The sequence below is a fragment of the Leucoraja erinacea genome, chromosome 38 (genome assembly GCF_028641065.1).
Source record: "Leucoraja erinacea ecotype New England chromosome 38, Leri_hhj_1, whole genome shotgun sequence".
In the NCBI taxonomy this organism is placed as follows: domain Eukaryota; kingdom Metazoa; phylum Chordata; class Chondrichthyes; order Rajiformes; family Rajidae; genus Leucoraja; species Leucoraja erinaceus.
In genome coordinates, this window is record NC_073414.1 from 6,279,833 (window position 1) to 6,299,618 (window position 19,786).

The 19,786-nt window shown below is 46.6% G+C and overlaps 1 protein-coding gene across 1 annotated transcript in view; it reads right to left on the reverse strand.

Annotated features, from left to right (window-relative positions):
- The window catches only part of LOC129714199 (synaptosomal-associated protein 25), a 113,530-nt gene that overhangs the window by 66,879 nt on the left and 26,865 nt on the right, over positions 1-19,786 (reverse strand). The window lies entirely within an intron of this gene.

Below are 19,786 nucleotides of genomic sequence, written 5' to 3' on the forward strand. Positions count from 1 at the left end.
GCTAGTCAAACTAAAATGCCAAACACCATTCTGGCATTCTTCAGGAAAAGATCAGCTCTAATTGTAGACAGAAATGCTGGAGAAACTCAGCGGGTGAGGCAGCATCTCTGGAACGAAGGAAATAATCTGAAGAGGGGTCTCGACCCGAAACGTTGCCTATTTCCTTCGCTCCATAGATGCTGCCAGCCACCCGCTGAGTTTCTCCAGCATTTTTGTCTACCTTCGATTTTCCAGCATCTGCAAACCTTTCATATCTCTAGTTTCCCTCTTTCCTGTCTCTGAAGGGTCTCGACCCAAAACGGGTCTCAATTATCCCTTCTCTCCAAAGATGCTGCCTGCCCCGCTGAGTTACTCTAGCGTTTTGTGTCTATCTTCGGTGTAAACCTGCATCTGCAGTTCCTTCCTGCACATCATGTTATTCCCCGTTTGTTTGCGGGAACACGCTGGTTTCTGCATTTTCCGCACTACCGCAGCAACGACTTATTTGAAAGCACCCCACTGGCAATAAAGCGGAGGTCATTTAAAGTACGCCATCAACATGTCTTTTCCTTTCCAAAGCTTTTCAATTGAGTTTACATACTGGAGTTCACCTGCAGACAACAGCAGTCTGCTATCTGTTAACCTTTTGTCAGAATGAACATTGAGCATTCAGGAACAATTTCAGACACAGGTGTCACACACATACACAGTGCTGACTACCTGTAACAAATTAGATTGACACAGTTTCACACCTGCATTACATTTTATGAATGAAATATGCTCGGTGGTGCACTGAAGCAATCTCACATTTTCTGAATTGCTGATAGATTTTCCTTTCCCTTTTCACACCTGTCTAATACCAGCGCGTTTTAACCTGTTCAGTGCCATTCCTAAGTCAAGTCAAGTCAATTTTATTTCTATAGCACATTTAAAAACAACTCTCGTTGGCCAAAGTGCTTTACATTAGTGCAGGTACTAACATGCTACATACAGTGGTACATAGATCTAACAATACATACATAAATACACACATACAGCGCTCCCTCAGAGGTCCTTCTGCAGTTGTACAGGGCCCTAGTGAGACCACACCTGGAGTATTGTGTGCAGTTTTGGTCCCCTAATTTGAGGAAGGACATTCTTGCTATTGAGGGAGTGCAGCGTAGGTTTACAAGGTTAATTCCCGGGATGGCGGGACTGTCATGCTGAGAGAATGGAGCGGCTGGGCTTGTAGACTCTGGAGTTTAGAAGGATGAGAGGGGATCTCATTGAAACATATAAAATTGTTAAGAGTTTGGACATGCTAGAGGCAGGAAACATGTTCCCGGTGTTGGACATGGGTTTTCTCCGAGATCTTCTGTTTCCTCCCACACTCCAAAGACCTACAGGTGTGTAGGTTAATTGGCTTCCCTAGAGCGTTGGACAGTGCTAGTCATAGAGTGATGCAGTGTGGAAAGAGGCCCTTTGGCCCAACTTGCCCACACCGGCCAACATGTCCCAGCTACACTAGTCCCACCAGCCTGCGCTTGGTCCATATCCCTCTAGACTTGTCCTATACATGCACCTGTCCAACTGTTTCTTAAAAGTGTACGGGGATCGCTGGTCGGCGGGGACTCGGTGAGCCAAAGGGCCTGTTTCCGCGATGTATTTCTAAACTAAACCTTGGGTGCTGTCTGTGTGGAGTTTGAACGTTCTCCTTTTGACCACGGGTTTCTTCCAGACCAGTTTCCTCCTGCGTCCGAAGGTTTGTTATGTTCATTGGACTCTGTAAATGTTTCCCTTACTGTGTAGGGAGTGGATATAGAGGATAGTGTGAAAGGGTGATCGATGGCCGGAGGGTGGGCCAAAGGGCTTGTTTCCATGATGCATATCTAAATTAAACTATAAAAGCCATAGAGTACGTGACCAATTTGCTACAATGTTTACAGAGGCTGCCTGACTATAGAGAACGGGCAATGTAGGAAGTTTGTTTAAGAAGGAACTGCAGATGCTGGAAAATCGAAGGTAGACAAAAATGCTGGAGAAACTCAGCGGGTGCAGCAGCATCTATGGAGCGAAGGAATAGGTAACGTTTCGGGCCGAAACTCTTCTTCTGTAAGAAATCTGCTTTGCACTATGCAAGATATTTGAGCAAGAGACAGATATTGAGAGAAGCTGTTTTTCAGTCATTTTGATCATGAGCTGGGAGGGCCCACTACAGTTAATAACTTAGAGACAGTTCCGGCTTAAGTTTAATGGTTGATGGCCGAGTCGAGTTAATTGTCACATACCCAAGTACAGTGCGGTAGAGGTACAATGAAAATCTTGCTTGCAACAGCACTTGTAGCACCCACACTCAGACAACACACAAATTATACCTAAACATTGCGTACAATTTTGGTCTCCAAATCTGAGGAAGGACATTATTGCCATAGAGGGAGTGCAGAGAAGGTTCACCAGACTGATTCCTGGGATGTCAGGACTGTCTTATGAAGGAAGACTGGATAGACTTGGTTTATACTCTCTAGAATTTAGGAGATTGAGAGGGGATCTTATAGAAACTTACAAAATTCTTAAAGGATTGGACAGGCTAGATGCAGGAAGATTGCTACCGATGTTGGGGAAGTCCAGGACAAGGGGTCACAGCTTAAGGATAAGGGGGAAATCCTTTAAAACCGAGATGAGAAGAACTTTTTTCACACAGAGAGTGGTGAATCTCTGTAACTCTCTGCCACAGAGGGTAGTCGAGGCCAGTTCATTGGCTATATTTAAGAGGGAGTTAGAAGTGGCCCTTGTGGCTAAGGGGATCAGGGGGTATGGAGAGAAGGCAGGTACGGGATACTGAGTTGGATGATGAGCCATGATCATATTGAATGGCGGTGCAGGCTCGAAGGGCCGAATGGCCTACTCCTGCACCTAATTTCTATGTTTCTATGTAATCACACTATAATAGGGCCGTGGCGCAGAGGTAGAGTTGCTGCCTCACAGTGTCAGAGACCCCTGGATCAATCCTGACTGCGGGTGCTGTCTGTATAGAGACCATGCCTGGAGTATTGTGTGCAGTTTTGGGCCCCTAATTTGAGGAAGGACATTCTTGCTATTGAGGGAGTGCAGCGTAGGTTTACAAGGTTAATTCCAGGGATGGCGGGACTGTCATATGCTGAGAGAATGGAGCGGCTAGGCTTGTATACTCTGGACTTTAGAAGGATGAGAGGGTATCTTATTGAAACATATAAGATTATTAAGGATTTGGACACGCTAGAGGCAGGAAACATGTTCCCGATGTTGGGGGAGTCCAGAACCAGGGGCCACACAGTTTAAGAATAAGGGGTAAGCCATTTAGATCAGAGACGAGGAAACACTTTTTCTCACAGAGAGTTGTGAGTCTGTGGAATTCTCTGCCTTAGAGAGGTGGAGGCCGTTTCTCTGGATACTTTCAAGAGAGAGCTAGATAGGGCTCTTAAATATAGCAGTCAGGGGATATGGGGAGAAGGCAGGAATGGGGTACTGATTGGGGATGATCACATTGAATGGCAGTGCTGGCTCGCAGGGTCGAATGGCCTACTCCTGCACCTATTGTCTATACGTTCTCCCTGTGACCGCATGGGTTTTATCCGGATGCTCCGGTTTCCTCCCACATTCCAAAGACGTGCAAGTTTGTAGGTTAATTCGCTTCTGTAAATTGCCCCTAAGGTGTATGAAGTAGGCGAGGAAATGGGATAAGATGGAACTAGTGCATGGGTGATCCATTGCCGGCACGGAATCGGTTTCCTGTTTCCACGCTGTATCTCTAAACCAAACTAAAAAATACAGTGTAATGAAAAAAACCTGTGCAACGTATTAGACCCAGACAAATGTCGCACCTCACTTTGTTTGAAGTGTACTGTGCTGGAATACAGCAGTGGGATTTCCGAGTAAACCTTGGAGAGTGGGTTCTTATATTAAGCTTCAATCTTGTTTCTTAATGTCCAAATCAAACAGGCATGGGTATTGTGTTCAAGAAGGAACTGCAGATGCTGGAAAATTGAAGGTAGACAAAATTGCTGGGGAAACTCAGCGGGTGCAGCAGCATCTATGGAGCGAAGGAAATAGGCAACGTTTCGGTCCGAAACCCTTCTTCAGATTCAGGCATGGGTATTGAAGCAGTATAAGACCTTGTCTGTGAGATTCATGAGGCATTTGGCACTGAAGTTCACCCATCCTCCACAGCAGTGGGGAAAGGGCTCTGTTAACACTAATAGGACCATAAAAATGGGAGAACGTTTCATCCCCAGAACTAATATCTCTTCTTTAATGAACAACGAAACCTCGTCTCATTACACAGTGAAATCTTGTGCTCATTAGGCTCAGATAGATGCCAGCAATGGGGATGAAACACTGTACCGTTGACACATCTGGTGTCAGCATTAGGCATTCACAGGTCAGATGTAACATGACTAACTCAAGCTCTCTCTAACAATAAACTACACCAGCAATGCCATAAAAACATTTCCCACATGCTGTTTTCCATTCACTAACAATCATTCAAGCTCTATAAGTGACCTACTGAGCAACAGCAAATTGCAGATGTAAGGAACTGCAGATGCTTGCTTACAAAACAAAAACAAAGTGCTGGAATAACTTAACGGACCAGGCAGGATAATAGGAGAACGTGAGTTGAGACCTTTCTTCAAATCTCAAGTTTAGTTTAGTTTAGAGATATAGCATGGAAACACACCCTTCGGTCAACCTAGTCCACTTAAGGAGTAAGCCGTTTAGAAGGGAGACGAGGAAACACTTTTTCTCACAGAGAGTGGTGAGTCTGTGGAATTCTCTGCCTCAGAGGGCGGTGGAGGCCGGTTCTCTGGATGCGTTCAAAAGAGAGCTAGATAGGGCTCTTAAAAATAGCTTAAAAATAGCTCTTAAAAATAGCGGAGTCAAGGGATATGGGGAGAAGGCAGGAACGGGGTACTGATTGGGGATGATCAGCCATGATCACCTTGAATGGCGGTGCTGGCTCGAAGGGCCAAATGGCCTACTCCTGCACCTATTGTTTATTGTCTATTGAGACTGCATTGACCAGCGATCCCCGCATACTAACACTATCCTACACACACTAAGGACAATTTACAATTACACCAAGCCAATTAGCCTACAGACCTGTATGTCTTTGGAGTGTGGGAGGAAACCGGAAATCCCGGAGAGAGCTCACACAGGCCACGGGGAGACGGTATAAACTCCGTACAGACCGGACCCGTAGTCAGGATTGACCCCGGATCTCTGGCGCTGTGAGGCAGCAACTCCACCCAACGCCACTCTTCCTCCTGTCGAGTCCACACACAAGATTAGAAGTTGTTTTGCTATATTTAAGAGGGAGTTAGATGTGGCCCTTGTGGCTAAGGGGATCAGGGGGTATGGAGAGAAGGCAGGTACAGGATACTGAGTTGGATGATCAGCCATGATCATATTGAATGGCGGTGAAGGCTCGAAGGGCCGAATGGCCTACTCCTGCACCTATTGTCTATGTTTCTATGTTGTTCAGCCAGAGTTGAACACACCTCTCGGCATCTGCATACAATGGTGTCTGTCTCGCCCTTCTTGTGCTTCTTGTGCGTGGTGGTGGTGGAATGATTGGTGCAAACAGGGCGAGACATGAACGCTCTTTCCTTGACCCCAACGCCACCGTGTCAATGCATTGCAATTGTCCAATAGGCCTACCAAGATGGCATCCGCGTGGCCGCCTCACCAGCACCTCCTGCGTTTCTTTCAGATTTTTGTTATTTTTAGTATGTCTAAATATATGTTCTAATGTCTCTCGGTATGTTTTATGTGGGGGGGGGGGGGGGGGAATAGGGGAAACCATTTCCAGTCACAAGGAGTAGGGGGCGCTGCAGAGGCAGTTTTCTCAACTTTTTTAATTTTTTTAGTATGTTTTAAAGTATGTTTTTTAATGTTTCTCGGTGTGTTTTGTGTGGGTGGTGGTGTGGGGGGGTAAAGGGGAAACCGCTTCAGTCGCCTCCTCCACGGAGAGGTGACTTTTTCCACGTTGCCTCCCCCGTGGCCTAACAGCAAGGATCGGCGCGGCCTTTCCCGGAGACGCGCCCGGGGCTTCAGCGGCGGGTGCAGCGTGGACTCTCGTTGTGGAGCGGGTGAGCCCTCGCTGGGGCTCGCTGGAGGGGAGCGCTCCGTTACACTGGCCCGGGGCTGCCGGCAGCCTGAAGTCGCGCGCGGTCTGCACAGCTCCAGCTGGCGCGGCGTCTACAGCCCGGGATCCCTCGTGGGGGACCCAGGGGAAGGAGAAGCCATCACTGCCGGCCTGCGGCCAACTTTTACCGCGGGACCGGCATGGACTTGCCATCACCCCTGGAGGGGAGCTTCGACCACCGGCCCTGCGGTCTACGGTGCTTCTTGCTGCGGCGCGGCGGGAACCTTAAATCTTCGACCGCCGGCCTGCGGCCTACACCAACCTGAAGCCGCGGTCTCCGGTGGGGAAGAGCCGATCCTGGACTTACCTTGACTTTGACCTTGTCCCTTACCATCTGGACGCCCGCAGCAACGGCTGCGGAGGTGGAGGTCCCGACCACGGGGGAAAATGGAGGAGGTCTGGCCAAGCTCTGTGCCTTCTACCACAGTGATGAATGCTGTGGTGGATGTTTGTGTTACATTTTTAGTTTGGTTGTGTGTTCTTTATTATTGTACCGCTGCTGACAACCCAATTACCACCGACCCTGGTTGTGTGGCAAATAAAATTCTATCTATCTATCTATCTCGACGGAGATGCGACTTTTCTCCGTGTTGCATTTTTTTGCCTTCCTCGTGGTATAACAACTGGATTGGTGCGGTCTTTCCAACCGGAGCCCGGCCCAGAGCCCAGAGCTTCTGCAGCAGGCGCAGCGTGGACTTTAACGTTGCGGAGAGCTGCGATCCTTTGCCGAGGATCACTAGTGTTGACGCTTGCCGACTTTAACACCGTGGAGCTGGGTCTGCGATGCTTCTAGCCGCGGGCGCGGTGTGGCGCGGACTTTAACATGCCCGAAGAAGTGCTCCGACCATTGGGCCCGTGGAATTGGCATCATGAAGCCACGGTCTCCGGTAGGAAACGGCCGATTCGGGAATTCCAAGCCACGGAGTGTTCCGATCCGTCCTGACGTCAGAGTCTCGATCATCCCGGTGAGAGGGCCTGTACATGGGGCCGTCTGTAGTGGTGACTGCGGAGGGTTCATGGTGAACAGAAGGAAGATTGACTGGACTTTTGTGCCTTCCATCACAGTGGGAAGTGCTGGTCCCACTGTGGTGGATGTTTCATGTTGAAATGTTTCTGTTGCATTCTTTCTTTCTTGCTTGGAGTGGACTGCTCATCCGCATAGCTCACTTATGAGTAAAACTGCATCATGATGAATGGCCAACACAGCACCATGGCTCCAGCCCCTGATTATACTACATCAACTCTCTGGTCAGAGCTAGCACGCTCGCTGGGGACGGAAGAGAGTGGCAGGACACCAGACTGATTCCTGGGATGTCAGGACTTTCATATGAAGAAAGACTGGATAGACTCGGCTTGTACTCGCTAGAATTCAGAAGATTGAGGGGGGATCTTATAGAAACTTACAAAATTCTTAAGGGGTTGGACAGGCTAGATGCAGGAAGATTGTTCCCGATGTTGGGGAAGTCCAGAACAAGGGGTCCCAGTTTAAGGATAAGGGGGAAATCTTTTAGGACCGAGATGAGAAAAATATATTTCACACAGAGAGTGGTGAATCTGTGGAATTCTCTGCCACAGAAGGTAGTTGAGGCCACAGTTCATTGGCTATATTTAAGAGGGAGTTAGATGTGGCCCTTGTGGCTAAAGGGATCAGGGGGTATGGAGAGAAGGCAGGGATGGGATACTGAGTTGGATGATCAGCCATGATCATATTGAATGGCGGTGCAGGCTCGAAGGGCCGAATGGCTTACTCCTGCACCTATTTTCTATGTTTCTATGTTTCTATGAAGCAGATGGCACCACTCAACCCCGAGTTGGAGTGAACGACATAGATAGATAGATAGTCCTATAGAGGTTAAAGAGGCACGGGTGAGGATTTGTGCAACGACTCTCCTGCCGCAGATGAAGAAGCAGATGGCTTTGGTGGTAGTGGGGATTTGGAGCCGCAAGCTCATTCCAGAATTAAATAAGACAGTAAAGGCTGTGAACAGCCACATACACAGTCTAGGTTGGCAGACAGAGTCAGTGATTCCCGCATCCACACAATACTGAGTATTCATTAACCATCCTGCAGTCTCTGTAAAGGATGATGTGGGCGGCCTGGTGGCGCAGTGGTAGAGTTGCCTCCTCACAGCGCCAGTGAGCCGGGTTCGATCCCAATTACGGGTGCTGTCTTTACGGAGTTTGTCCGTTCTGCCGAAGACTGCGTGGGTTTTCTCCTGGAGCTCCAGTTTCCTCCCACACTCCAAAGACGCACAGGTTTGTGGGTGAATTGGCTTCGGTAAAAATTGTAAATTGTAGCTAGTGTGTAGGACAGTGCTATAATAGAGGGTGATCGCTGGTCAGCGCGGACTCGGTGGTCCGAAAGGTCAGTTTCCGCGCTGTATCTAGATTGATGCTAACCACACTATTGGTAAAGTTGCACTGCTGTCGGCTGCCCACAGAAATGGCAAGGTGCAAACTCATTTCATAACGCAGCCTGCAAGCAACTGAGAGGTCTAAATGTAGACCCAGAGATGAAAGGCCATTTGCTAACTCACTGCTTGAACAAAGAAAAAATCGATGGTAACAGGAGAACTGGTGCTGTGATGTCTATGGAACCTGGGTTTAATTCCAACTCCAACTGGGATAAGAGTCTCCTGCACGCATACCATCTGGGGCTTGGGTTAAACCAGTCCATTGCTTCATCTTAGACTGTCCCTTCGACAGCATTTATTTTAGACATGTTTATGATAGGTGGTCTTGTGGGTTAAATATCTTTGTAAAGTCAGGCATTTTCACTCTCTTACTGAAATGTAGCCGCCAAGGAACGCAGGGGCGATACATACTAAGGGACTGTGGTACACTGTGAAATCGACAGAAGGATGAAGGGTTGGGTGTTTATGCGTGCTATTTTCGTGATATTTATTTTAGTTGTTTATCTTTTAATATTTTTTCTTGTATGTATCGTTAGGTTTTAGAAATGTTTGAATGGTGCACTGACTGGCTGACATTTTTAAATTTCGTTGTACATGGTTCATGTTACAATGACAATAAAGAAACTATTCTATTCTATTCTATTCTAAATTAAGTGGAAGGAAGTCTATAGGTTTGTCCTGAGTATTGGTGATCTAGCCCTGACTATGGGAGGGGAAATCACCCAAGGTTCCTCGAACGCATACTCTTTCCAGAATACCACTGAACAAATATATCTTCAAGTAAAAAAAAGACACAAAGTGCTGGAGTAACTCAGCGGGTCAGGCAGTTTCTCTGGGAAACATGGATAGGTGAAGAAGAATCGTCTGAAGAAGGGTCTCGACCCGAAACATCACCCATCCTTTCTCTCCAGAGATGCTGCCTGATCAGCTGAGTTACTCCAGCACATTGTGTCTATCTTCGATATAAACCAGCACCTGTAGTTCTTTTCTACACATGGACAGATGACGTTTTGAGTCAGGACCTGTACGTCTTTGGAGTGTGTGAGAAAAACCGATGATCTCGGAGAAAACCCACGCGGTCAGGGGGGAGAACGTACAAACTCCGTACAGACAGCACCCGTAGTCGGGATCGAACCTGGGTCTCCGGTGCTGCAAGTGCTGTAAGGCGACAACTCTACTGGTGCATCGCCACTGCTACCCAAAGAGCAGGAGTGTTACAGTCATGGGAGTGGAAAAGGCAAAGGGCTTCGCTGCACATTTAGAAAGCCCAGTCAAGGTGCCCCAATGTTTCAGTTGTTACAGGACAGAGCACAGTGTAAGTGTTTAAAGATGGTAAAATCCAATAGAGATGGTAGGCCGCCAATGACAGAATGGCAGGTCGATGGCACCGGATGTGCTTGGAAACATAGAAACATGGAAAATAGGTGCAGGAGTAGGCCATTCGGCCCTTCGAGCCTGCACCGCCATTCAATATGATCATGGCTGATCATCCAACTCAGTATCCTGTACCTGATTCTCTCCATACCCCCTGATCTCTTTAGCCACAAGGGCCACATCTAACTCCCTCTTAAATATAGCCAATGAACTGTGGCCTCAACTACTTTCTGTGGCAGAGAATTTCACAGATTCGCCACTTTTTGTGTAAAAAAAAAAATTCTCATCTCGGTCCTAAAAGACTTCCTCCTTATCCTAAAACTGTGACCCCTTGTTCTGGACTTCCCCAACATCGGGAACAATCTTCCTGTATCTAGCCCGTCCAACCCCTGAAGGATTTTGTAAGTTTCTATAAGATCCCCCCTCAATCGTCTAAACGCAAGACACACATAGAGTGGAGACAGAGAGTGAACAATAGAAATGGGAATACTGTGCAGTATTTACAGCATGTCTGCAGATGTCAATAACGGAGAGAGATTTATGTCTGTACGATGATTGAGGAAGTGACTAAAAATATGCAACAGACAATATTGCAACTTCATATTTCACATTTTCTTTTGACATCGAGTGAATGCTGCCTGTCAGTGCATTCCAATCAATTCCATTTCACCACATTTCCCATTAAAATGTTCCCTCTAATACGCCTATCAACTCTCACAGAGTCATGCAGTATGGAAAAAGGTCCTTCGTCCCAACTCATACATTGCTCCCGATGTTGGGGAAGTCCAGGACAAGGGGTCACTGCTTAAGGATAAGGGGGAAATCCTTTAAAACCGAGATGAGAAGAACTTTTTTCACACAGAGAGTGGTGAATCTCTGGAACTCTCTGCCACAGAGGGTAGTCGAGGCCAGTTCATTGGCTATATTTAAGGGGGAGTTAGATGTGGCCCTTGTGGCTAAGGGGATCAGAGGGTATGGAGAGAAGGCAGGTACGGGATACTGAGTTGGATGATCAGCCATGATCATATTGAATGGCGGTGCAGGCTCGAAGGGCCGAATGGCCTACTCCTGCACCTAATTTCTATGTTTCTATGTTTCTATGTCGACCAAGACTCATTTGCCCGCTTTTGGTCCATATCCCCCTCTCCCCCCCCCCCCCCCCCCCCCCCCAAAACCTTTTCTATGCATGTACTGGTCCAACACAACAGGTCTGGCAGCATTTCTATATCTGTTTATTTATTGTGTATATATGGTCTATGGTCTATAGACACACTGAACTTTTATCTTCTGTTCTGTATTATGTTTACATATTCTGTTGTGCTGCAGCAAGCAAGAATTCCTATCTGGGACAATATTTAGCATGACTACTATCTGGGACTACATTTAGCCCTGGGCCACGGAGTTTGAACCGGTCCGTTAGCGGAGCTCGGATTCAGCCGCGGGACTTGCTCACCATCACCCGGTGGGGTCACAACATCGGAGGCCTGGGTTTCCTCAGCGCAGAGGGAGAGCAAGTACGGAAGAGACAATGACTTTGGGACTTTAAACTATGTTGAGTGTTTGTTAGTTATTTATTCTATGTTATGACTACAGGCTAAACCATTTTGTTGCACTGAAAAGTGCAATGACATTAAAATTGAATCTATCTATCTATCTATGAAGAATGTTTAAGAAAGAACTGCAGATGCTAGAAAAATCAAAGGTAGATAAAAATGCTGGAGAAACTCAGCGGGTGAGGCAGCATCTATGGAGGGAAGGAAATAGGCAACGTTTCAGGTCGAGACCCTTCTGCATGAAGAAGATGTTTTTGAAGCACTGAAGCACATATCTGGACCATGTTCACTGTAAACATGTAGCTAAAGAATGGTGTATGTGGAGGAAGGGTAGAGGCTGGTAGGAGACCACCGCACTCAGTAAATACCAGTATAGTCGCGGGCAAGAGGAACCTGGGACTATCATGCGTGACCTGATACATCAAAATAAGTGGCAGCTGTAGGGCATGCTGAGCAGTTGAAGACAGGCTGGTCTGCCGCTCTCTCCAGGGGAAGCACAGACAGTTCCTGCCGCACTGCTCTTGTTTGTAGCATTTGCAATGCAGCACAGTATTGATCATGGACCCGATGTACTCGCTTTAAAAGCCTGCATCAAAATCAACATTTAAGGGGGCAGGAGATTCCTCAAATCCAGCCAGGTGCAATGTCAATTTTGCGGTCCTTGCATTGTCAGAGCTAGCACACAACACCATAGTGCTGCAGGCAGTAACTGTAGTGTGGAGGATGGAACTGCAGATGCTGGTTTAAACCAAAGATAGACAAAAAATGCTGGAGTAACTCAGCGGGTCAGGCAGCATCTCTGGAGAGAAGGAATGCGTGACGGTTTGGGTCGAGACCCTTCTTCACACTGATGTCAGGGGAGAGGGAAGATTAAGGAACCGTTACTGTAATTGTACTGTAGCTGTTACTCAGACCAATAGTCTTTTTCCAATAGCTATTAGCGACCAGAACTTCAAATACACTGTAAAAGCCAGGATGTCATCATAGTAATAGGAGAATCATAGTAATAAAAAATAATTAACAACGTTAAGTATAATCCACCAGCACGAATTGGTGACTGGCTAACACAGAGAGCAGCAGATCAATTGAAGAGTCTTGATGTCAGATCAGTCTGAGTTACTCCAGCATTTTGTGTCTATCTTCAATTTAAACCAGCATCTGCAGTTCCTTCCTACACATTTTGTCTCTTTAAGAAGACAGGCTACTAGCTACAATGTGGAGACTGTTGAAATTGACAAGGCATTGAAATTGACAAGACAGTGAAATTGACAAGGCATTGAAATTGACAAGGCATTGAAATTGACAAGGCATTGAAATTGACAAGGCATTGAAATTGACAAGGCATTGAAATTGACAAGGCATTGACATTGACAAGGCATTGAAATTGACAAGGCATTGAAATTGACAAGGCATTTGCTTGAATGGACAGTTAACTCTATTAAATAATGTATCAAACAGCCTTTAGTATTTTTAGGTTGCAGTAGTAAAAATACATTTTTAGCTGTTAAAAAGAACTTCATGTTTGAAAACAACTAATTTCACGGAGTGACAGTTGGGTGGTTGAAGCAAATCCCTTATTCGGTGATAGTGGATAATTGTCAATAACAGATACAAATCCTCCCCATGGTGCACTATAATGAGGGTTTACTGTATATCAAACTTAAGTGAGGTGACCAAGCCTATGTATGATATTTCAGATGTGATCTCACCAGAAATATGTGTGATTGGAATATAAGCTCAAAACACTCAGCAGGCCAGTCAGCATCTGTGGAAAGAGAAACAGTTAATGTTTCAGCTGCAGGAGGAAAAAAAAACAATGAAATAAGTGTCAGACAGCAGGAAGGTTGGGGAGGGGCAACAATGGAAATACCTCTGTTATGGTGAGATCTGACGACCTTATGTGGCATGACATCTCTGAAGACACATCTGAAGAAGGGTCTCGACCTGAAACGGCACCTGGTCCTTCCCTCCGGAGATGTTGCCTGTCTCGCTGAGTAACTATAGTTTTTTGTGTCTAACTTCGGTTTAAACCAGCATCTGCAGTTCCTTCCTATACATCTCTACTCCTGGATGCAAACCTCCTTTCAGTAAAGGCCAACATTCCTGCTGCTTCCTTAATTCTTGCTCTATGTATATGTTAACTTTCAATGATCAATTATTTGATTCTCTTACCATTTAAAAAAAATCCCTTGCCTCTTTTTCATTACGGAAATGGATGATCCCATATATTTCTAAATTATGTTCCACGGGCCACATATCCCAAGGCAGCTTTGGCCACATTGCCATTCAGTTTTGTATCATCAACGTACTTGGGTATACTATGGATACACGCAAAGTGCTGGAGTAACTCAGCGGTCCTTCTTCAGACTGATTGCAAGGGGGAGCGGGGGAAAAACTGGGAGAGAAGAGAGGCCAGACAAATCACAGCCGGCAACATATGACCACAGTTTAAGAATAAGGGGTAAGCCATTTAGAACGGAGACGAGGAAACACTTTTTCTCACAGAGAGTGAGTTGTGAGTCTGTGGAATTCTCTGCCTCAGAGGGCGGTGGAGGCAGGTTCTCTGGATGCTTTAAAGAGAGAGCTAGATAGGGCTCTTAAAAATAGCGGAGTCAGGGGATACGGGGAGAAGGCAGGAACGGGGTCCTGATTGGGGATGATCAGCCCTGATCACGTTGAATTGCGGTGCTGGCTCGAAGGGCCGAATGGCCTACTCCTGCACCTAATTTCTATGTTTCTATGTTTCTATGTTTCTATTGTCTATTGTCTATTGACCTCAGGTGCGGAGGTTCCCTGATGGGCAGATTTTTAAATAGAAACATATTTGAGCCCAAATGTTACCTAAAATAGGATACAATATGCCTAAAATATGCTAAAATTGGATGTACTATAGATAGACACAGATACAGAGAGAAAGATAAGCTGGAGTAACTCAGCGGGTCAGACAGCACCTCTGGAGAAAAGGAATGGATGATGTTTCTGGTCGAGACCCTTCTTCCGTCTGCTATAGATTCTACTTGCTATAGTATATACTATACTTGAACTCTCATTGAAGTCATTGACTAACAACTGGGGCTCAATGCCGATTCTTGCAGCAACCCACCCCGATGTGAAAACAAACTGTTCAAACTACTTGTGGCAGCTCATTCCATATTCTCACCTCTATTAATTTTGGGAAGGAGCGGGAGGCTAGAATTCAAGGAACAATGGGATCTCAGATGGTTTTATATATGAAAGAGGTTATAGAAATAGGTAGGCAGGCGGTGCATGGAAGAGAGAATCGGTACTGGTGAGCGGGCTGAGGGCTCACCTCCCATGCATTCTCTTGTCCTTCAGTATGAATGTGAAGATGTATGGCAACAATCTTACTGAACTGTTGTGGAGGCACAAACGTCGTGAATAAATGGTTCTTATATACTAGGGCCGACTCCTTCCCGTGACTGCCGAGGGTGGTAGAATGTGAAGGGGAAGAAAGTTGAAGGGAATAGAAACTGGGAAAATAGGTGCAGGAGTAGGCCATTCGGCCCTTCGAGCCTGCACCGCCATTCAATATGATCATGGCTGATCATCCAACTCAGTATCCCATCCCTGCCGTCTCTCCATACCCCCTGATCCCCTTAGCCACAAGGGCCACATCTAACTCCCTCTTAAATATAGCTAATGAACTGGCCTCAACTACCCTCTGTGGCAGAGAGTTCCAGAGATTCGCCACTCTCTGTGTGAAAAAAGTTCTTCTCATCTCGGTTTTAAAGGATTTCCCCCTTATCCTTAAGCTGTGACCCCTTGTCCTGGACTTCCCTAACATCGGGAACAATCTTCCTGCATCTAGCCTGTCCAACCCTTTAAGAATTTTGTAAGTTTCTATAAGATCCCCTCTCAATCTCCTAAATTCTAGAGAGTATAAACCAAGTCTATCCAGTCTTTCTTCATAAGACAGTCCTGACATCCCAGGAATCAGTCTGGTGAACCGTCTCCGAACTCCCTTTCAATGATCACTTATTTAATTCTCTTACCATTTAAAAAAACCCTTGCCTCTTTTTCATTACGGAAATGGATGATCCCATATATTTCTAATTTATGTTCCACGGGCCACATATCCCAAGGCAGCTTTGCCCACATTGCCATTCAGTTTTGTATCATCAACGTACTTGGGTATACTATGGATACACGCAAAGTGCTGGAGTAACTCAGCGGTCCTTCTTCAGACTGATTGCAAGGGGGAGCAGGGGAAAAACTGGGAGAGAAGAGAGGCCAGACAAATCACAGCCGGCAACATATGACCACAGTTTAAGAATAAGGGGTAAGCCATTTAGAACGGAGACGAGGAAACACTTTTTCTCACAGAGAGTGAGTTGTGAGTCTGTGGAATTCTCTGCCTCAGAGGGCGGTGGAGGCCGGTTCTCTGGATGCCTTCAAGAGAGAGCTAGATAGGGCTCTTAAAAATAGCGGAGTCAGGGGATACGGGGAGAAGGCAGGAACGGGGTACTGATTGGGGATGATCAGCCGTGATCACATTGAATGGCGGTGCTGGCTCGAAGGGCAAAATGGCCTACTCCTGCACCCATTGTCTATTGTCTATTGACCTCAAGTGAGGAGGTTCCCTGATGGGCAGATTTTTAAATAGAAACATATTTGAGCCCAAATGTTACCTAAAATAGGATATAATATGCCTAAAATATGCTAACATTGGATGTACTATAGATAGTCAAGAGTCAAGAGTCAAGAGTCAATTTAATTGTCATTTGGACCCCTGGAGGTCCAAACGAAATGCCGTTTCTGCAGCCATACATTACACACAAATAGACCCCAGACACAACATAATTACATTTAACATAAACATCCATCACATAGACACAGATACAGAGAGAAAGATAAGCTGGAGTAACTCAGCGGGTCAGACAGCACCTCTGGAGAAAAGGAATGGATGATGTTTCTGGTCGAGACCCTTCTTCAGGCTGCTATAGATTCTACTTGCTATAGTAGATACTATACTTGAACTCTCATTGAAGTCATTGGCTAACAACTGGGGCTCAATGCCGATTCTTGCAGCAACCCACCCCGATGTGAAAACAAACTGTTCAAGCTACTTCTTGTGGCAGCTCATTCCATATTCTCACCTCCATTAATTTTGGGAAGGAGCGGGAGGCTAGCATCCACGGAACAATGGGATCTCAGATGGTTTTATATATGAAAGAGGTTATAGAAATAGGTAGGCAGGCGGTGGATGGAAGAGAGAATTGGTGCTGGTGAGCGGGCTGAGGGCTCACCTCCCATGCATTCACTTGTCCTTCAGTATGATTGTGAAGATGTGAAGAAGATCATCAAAGACAGCTCCCATCCTGCGTTTGGACTGTTCGACCTGCTGCCCTCTGGAAGGCGCTATAGGTGCATCAAATCCAGGACAAATAGACTCAGGAATAGTTGCTTTCCGAGAATTATAACTACTATTAATTCTAATTCACACATGCACTGACTTCACTGCCCAACACGGACTTCCATCTGTATATATGTATATATGTATGTAGCGCCGCAGAAATTGTGCACCTATTCCCCCCCCCCCCCCTTCTCCCTTCTGTTTTTTGTTTTTTCTGTTTCTTGTTTTTTGTGCTAAATTGTATGTATGCACTGAGTACGAGCAGCTTTCATTTTCACTGTACATGTATAGTGACAATAAATGGCATATCTATCTATATCTATATCTATGTACGGCAAAAATCTTACTGAACTGTTGTGGAGGCACAAACGTCGTGAATAAATGGTTCTTATATACTAGGGCCGACTCCTTCCCGTGACTGCCGAGAGTGGTAGACTGTGAAGGGGAAGTAAGTTGAAGGGAATAGAAACATAGAAAATAGGTGCAGGAGTAGGCCATTCGGCCCTTCGAGCCTGCACCGCCATTCAATATGATCATGGTTGATCATCCAACTCAGTATCCCATACCTGCCTTCTCTCCATACCCCCTGATCCCTTTAGCCACAAGGGCCACATCTAACTCCCTCTTAAATATAGACAATGAACTGTGGCCTCAACTACCTTCTGTGACAGAGAATTCCACAGATTCACCACTCTCTGTGTAAAAAAATATTTTCTCATCTCGGTCCTAAAAGACTTCCCTCTTATCCTTAAACTGTGTGACCCCTTGTCCTGGACTTCCCCAACATCGGGGACAATCTTCCTGCATCTAGCCTGTCCAACCCCTTAAGAAAGTGGGGGAAGTTTGCAAATGGCACCACTGTGGTGGGCCAGATCACGAACAATGATGAGACAGAGTAGAGGAAGGAGATAGAGAACTTGCTAACATAGTGTCAGGTCTCATCGTCTATGTCCGCAAGATGAAAGAGCTCATTATCGACTTCAAGAAGCAGGTGGAGTACGTGCTCCACTCAGCATCAATGGTTCCGAAGTGGAAATGGTTGAGAGGTTCATGTTCCTTGGCGCTAATATTACCAACGACCTGTTGTAGACCGACCGAATTGATGCGACAACCAACGCCTCTACTTCCAGAGGAGACTGTGGAAATTCGGCATGTCCCCAAACTTCAACAGGTGCACCATAAAAAGCAGAAAAAAGCTGGAGAAACTCAGCGGGTGCAGCAGCATCTATGGAGCGAAGGAAATAGGCAACGTTTCGTCCCGAAACCCTTCAGGAAGGAAATAGGTAACGTTTCGGGCCGAAACCCTTCTGGGTTTTGGCCCGAAACGTTGCCTATTTCCTTCGCTCCATAGATGCTGCTGCACCCGCTGAGTTTCTCCAGCTTTTTTGTGTACCTTCGATTTTCCAGCATCTGCAGTTCCTTCTTAAACACTGTCGAGTTGCAGCGGAGCTTGGTTTGGGTACAGCTCTGCCTAAGTCCACAAGAAATTGCAGACAGTAGTCGCTGTAGCCCAGACAATTACACCGGTCAGACATTCCTCCACTGACTCCATCAACACTTCACTTCACGCTGCCTTGGAAATGCAACCATCATAATCAAAGGCTTGTCGCACCTGAGTAATTCTTTCTTCTCTCTGCTCCCATCCAGCAGAAGGTACAGAAGCTTGAAAGCACGCACCACCAGATTCAGGAACAGCTTTCTTCCCCTCAGTTATCAGTCCTTCTGTAAGCTAGGGCAGTGATTCCCAACCTGGGGCCATATGGCAAACTTCAGGGTGGCCACAGATAAATTTGGGGATTTAATGGGCCCACAGGTTCAATGCAGGGGGGCAACTTTTTTCGTTAATAATGTCAGGGGGGGCCACAGAAAAATTAAAGAGCGCAAGGAGGGCATGAGCTAAAAACGGTTTGGAACCACTGAGCTAGGGTACTGGCCGATTCACCTCTACCCCAATGTGGACATTGGGCATTTTCTATGGACATGAGGCGCTACAATGCTGAGAACTATATTCTGGACACTGTATCTTTCCCTTTGCTCCATCTATTGTACTTGAGTTTGACTGGATTGGATTTATGTATATGATATCTGATCGGTTTGGACAGCATGCCAAAAAAAGCCTTATGCCCCTGTCCCACTTAGGAAACCTGAAAGGAAACCTCTGGAGACTTTGTGCCCCGCCCAAGGTTTCCGTGCGGTTCCCGGGGGTTTTTGTCAGTCTCCCTACCTGCTTCCACTGCCTGCAACCTCCGGTAACCTCCGGGAACCGCACGGAAACCTTGTGTGGGGCGCAAAGTCTCCAGGGGTTTCCGTTCAGGTTTCCCAAGTGGGACAGGGGCTTTACACTGTGCCACAGTACACGTGACAATAATCCTCAACCTAAACAATAATGGTATTGATGTTGGATTAGTGTCGACAGCCGGCACGAACATGGTGGGCCGAAGGGCCGAAGGGAGGTGGAACGTGTTTCTAGCTTCAGGTTCCTGGGAGTCAACATCTCCGATGACCTCTCTTGGACCCACAATACCTCTACTCTGATCAAGAAGGCTCATCAGCGTCTCTTCTTCCTGAGGAGACTGAAGAAGGTCCATCTGTCTCCTCAGATCCTGGTGAACTTCTACCGCTGCACCATCGAGAGCATCCTTACCAACTGCATCACAGTATGGTATGGCAACTGCTCTGTCTCCGACCGGAAGGCATTGCAGAGGGTGGTGAACATTGCCCAACGCATCACCGGTTCCTCGCTCCCCTCCATTGAGTCTGTCCAAAGCAAGCGTTGTCTGCGGAGGGCGCTCAGCATCGCCAAGGACTGCTCTCACCCCAACCATGGACTGTTTACCCTCCTACCATCCGGGAGGCGCTACAGGTCTCTCCGTTGCCGAACCAGCAGGTCGAGGAACAGCTTCTTCCCGGCGGCTGTCACTCTACTCAACAA